Source organism: Palaemon carinicauda, chromosome 11 (assembly GCF_036898095.1).
Source record: "Palaemon carinicauda isolate YSFRI2023 chromosome 11, ASM3689809v2, whole genome shotgun sequence".
NCBI classification, from domain to species: domain Eukaryota; kingdom Metazoa; phylum Arthropoda; class Malacostraca; order Decapoda; family Palaemonidae; genus Palaemon; species Palaemon carinicauda.
This window is the reverse complement of record NC_090735.1, coordinates 156,680,535-156,685,534: the sequence shown is the minus strand read 5'-3', so window position 1 is coordinate 156,685,534 and position 5,000 is coordinate 156,680,535.

Below are 5,000 nucleotides of genomic sequence, written 5' to 3'. Positions count from 1 at the left end.
TTAATGACTGTCTGACCCGCTTGTAATATATGAAGGGGGAAACTATATTGGGAGATATTCTAGTGTCTAATTCATTTTCACATCGTTCAACCAAGTTATGGAATAAGGAAATGGTGATTGATCGACTATGGTTAAATGAATGGAATATATTAAAACATGGGAAGCATTAGTTATCACCTTTCCTACGATGTGGTAACGGGCAATGAGAAAAGAATGCTTAAATTTATGGATTATCAATATAAAGCTTACAAAACGTAAGCAACAAAGTGCTACTTTATATAGCTGTCACAGAAAAAAATATAGATTAACAAGTATATCTCCAATCTAAGGTAAAATCATATGGCAAACTATTTCCTTGCATTCATCATTTATTACTATAAACTTTTATATTACTCTTACTAAAAGAAATTAGTTAATTTTTTGGAAGTTACATATCAATTATGTTTTGAATACTACATATGAAAATACATCCATTCTTATAACTTCAAAATAATTATGATACACTTTTCCACGGTAATCAAGCCCTTGGGACTTATATAAGTTCAACATTCTTCATATTACGTCAAGAACTTATACAAAACATCTCTTTTAATAGGATACTATTCAATATATAACAGCTCTGGGAAATTTACATCTCTGATATAGTTTCAAAACTTCCAAAACCCTTCCAGAACAGTAATTTTGATAATATCCAGAGTCGAGACTCCAAGGGGAATAGGTGTATGGTCAAATAGAAATAGCTAAATTGTAGGACTCTGGACCTCAAACATAAGGCTAGTTGTTAGATCCACTCCTCCAAATTGTTAATGCGTATCTGGCCGTGATAGGATCAAGAAAGGTGTCAAAGGACTACACTTTAAGGTTAAAGATTTTGTTCTAGTATCTCTTCATTAGTAGCTTGATCCCATCTTATATTTTTGACCTGAAGCTTGAATACGTTGTCAATCATGTGGATGAAAATATCTGCCACTGTTATGACTTTTTATTATTCTTATCTGTTTTTTTTTTCTTTTTTTGGCGTTCGGATCTTTTTCATATGATTCCAGAAGTGTTATCGGGATGTATACGTTTGTTTTTTGTGTGGTATATTATTACAAACTTTGGTGTTGCATGGTTTCTGTGCCTTCAGCAGCGGGAGATCTACGGCCGTCATAACCAAATGGGTATTTCTACATTCAAATTTGCCATTTATCTCCAAATGATAAATTTCTTTCTGCTTTTGCTTTTAACTCCTTGTTTCTCTTCCGCACCAGTCTCATTTAACTATTGGGGCATTTGTACATATACAACCCCAGCCCCATTATTCTTTCTATATCTCACTGATCTTTAATAACAATAATTACCTGATATGTAGCAAGTATTTTATACTTTGGTGTGTTTGATTGTCATCTAATACGCTTCAGCGAATGTTGCTTTGAAAATTAGGAGTTAGAAATAACTCCTTGGTTTTGGCTTAGATGCAGTGCTTGCATTCCTTGGCACAATTGGAATAAAAGTGAGTTGACCAAGTGAAAATGATTCGTAAATAAATTGAAATTCTGATGGCAATGGTGTTTAAAATGAATATATATATATATATATATATATATATATATTTATATATATATGTATATACATATATATGTATATATATATGTATATTATATATATATATATATATACACACACATATATATATATATATATATAAATATATATATATATATATATAAATATATATAAATATATATATATATAAATATATATATATATATATATATAAATATATATAAATATATATATATATATATATATATAAATATATATTTATATATATATATATATATATATTTTTATATATATATATATATATATGCATATATATATATATATATATGCATATATATATATATATATATATGCATATAGATATATATATATATATATATATGCGTGTGTGTGGATATGTAAGTATATTGTTCTTATGAATATAATGCTTTTTTATTCCTTATTAATTTGCTGACTAGAGATTTTAATATTTTACCTTTTACTTCTTATCTTAAAATATCTAACATGTAACTACCGCTGAAAAATAATAGTTCAAAATTTAGTATATACACCTCTGGAGATATTTCGTTGATAAGACAATCCCATACAATATTATTCTTTTAACAATTTTTCACGTAAATATTTCGAAGTTGAAGTCTCCGTGCTTGGAAAGAAATGAAATCAGTTCAGTCATCGTAATTTTGAGTCTGAGAAAGGAATCTTTTTTTTTTAATCTTATAAATTATGGTAAACAATTATATTCTCACTTATTATGTAGGAATCAAAGAAATATCTGGAGAGTGAATGAATTTACCTAAAAAATCAGTTGCAGTTAGGAATCCTAAAATAAAAAAAAAAATTAAAAATTCTCAATCATTCACTCTGAAAAGAGCTAAGTAAAAATTACTTATATTAGTTATGAAAAAAAATAGATTTGATTTTTTTGTCGGGGAGAAAACTCCAAATTTTGTTAAACTTCTCTTCAAGAACCCAATCTTGTTTTTTATCTATATCCTCAAACTTTCGATTAAATACATTCGGTATTCCTTCAAACATAAAACGATACTTTTTTTATGCCCAGTCAGTTGACTATGTCTATTTTTATTTATCTGACAAGGAATTCTGGTAGTCATGCTTAGTCCAAGATTTATTACTTACATTTCTTCTAGCCGAGACTAGGTGTTTAAATCAGAAAACTTCATTCATTGAAAAGATAAAGCTTTCTGGGTTGTGTAATCCTGTAATTTCTTCTATCAACTATTTCTATTATTTCTTTCTTCGCAAGAAGATATAACGTTCCCTGAAAATTTAAAATACTTTGCAACAAATTTATTTAATACTTTTCATTAGCACATCAACATCGAGAACTTAGAAAGACCATTTATTTTTTATTTTTTTCGAGAATTGTTAGTCTGAACATTATTTTAGAAACAAAGGGACTCCAGGTCTAGTTCCATCGTTTTTTTTTTTTTTTTTTTTAAAGGTTAATCGACGCTTCACTTTTAGGAAACAACACCGTATGTCTCGGAGGACTAACATTGGAAACACTACGCCAGGAGTTTGAGTGAAAATACAGTTATTGGCAATTAACTTTTACTAATATCACACAAATTATCAAAGGATATTAATAGGTAAATTGATAGCCGTAGAGGAAATCAGACTGACTGTGTTTGACAAGGTCTTAATTTTATAGTAGCCTCTACTTTTTCCTGAATGTGATATGCTAAACTATTTATAGTAAAATAGAAGTGTATCTAAAACAAATAAAACAAAAAATTAACTGACATAAGAGATTTTCTTCCATTTGTAAAACATTTAAATTTTGTCCATTGATATAATTTTGTCATCTGCTGTATGATGTGAACTTGGTTTCTTCACCACTCGCTTAAGATTTATAGCTAATTAACTGCAGAGAAATATATGTTGATATTTTTATTTTTATTATTTTTATAATTTTTATTTTTATAATTTTTATTTTTAAAACTTTTATTTTTAAAATTTTTTATTTTTAAAATTTTTTATTTTTAAAATTTTTTATTTTTAAAATTTTTTATTTTTAAAATTTTTTATTTTTAAAATTTTTATTTTTAAAATTTTTATTTTTATAATGTTTATTTTTATAATGTTTATTTTTATAATGTTTATTTTTATAATGTTTATTTTTATAATTTTTATTATTTTTATTATTTTTATGATTTTTATTATTTTTATTATTTTTATGATTTTTATTATTTTTATTATTTTTTTTTATTATTTTTATTTTTATTATTTTTTTTATTATTTTTATTTTTATTATTTTTTTTTTTATTTTTATTATTTTTTTTATTTTTATTTTTATTTTTATTTTTATTATTTTTATTTTTATTTTTATTTTTATTATTTTTATTTTTATTTTTATTTTTATTTTTCTTCTTCTTCTTCTTCTTCTTCTTCTTCTTCTTCTTCTATTGTTATTATTATTTTTAGCATTATGACTTGCTGAGCTACAATCCTAATTGGAAAAGCTGGGTGTTATAAGTCCATGGGTCCAAACAAGAAAAATTGCCCACTGAGTAAAGGAAACAAGTAACAACATTAAAATAAATATTTTCTGTATAATCTATAAAAATCTAACAATACAAGAGGAGGAAAAATTAGATAGAATAGTGTACCCGAGTGTACCCTGAAGCAGGGGAACTCTAACCCAAGGCATTGAGATATAATGATACAAAGGTTATGGCAGAAACCTACCGTGGAGAAAAATGGTTTGATTTTGTAGTGTCCTTCTCCTAGATGAGCTGCTTACCAGAGCTAAAGAGTCTCTTCAATCCTTGCCAAAAGGAAAGTAGGCACAGAACAATTACAGTGCAGTAGTTAACCCCTTGGGTGGAGAATTGTTTGATAATCTCAGTGTTGCCAGGGGCATGAAAACAGAGGCGATTCTATAAAGAATAGGCCAGACTATTCGGTGTGTGTGTAGGCAACGAGAAGTAGATTGTAACCATAGAAAAGGATTAAATATAGTACTATGTTTTATGCAGATTCGGCATACAAAGTTCATTCACAAACATTTCTTCAAGGGAAACATTGGATATAATTCTTAAACAACTTTTCCCTAACAAAGAGGACATTATATATATATATATATATATATATGAATATATATATATATATATATATATATATAAATATATATATATATATATATATATATAAATATATATGTATCAGTATGGGCTAAATGTCCTGAATAATTACTGAACTATATAGTTTATATATATATATATATATATATAATTACACACACATATATATATATATATATATGTGTATATATACACACACACACATATATATATATATATATATATGTGTATATACACACACACATATATATATATATATATATATTTATATATATAATATATATATATATTTATATATATGTATATATATATATATATATATATATTCATATATATATATATATATAT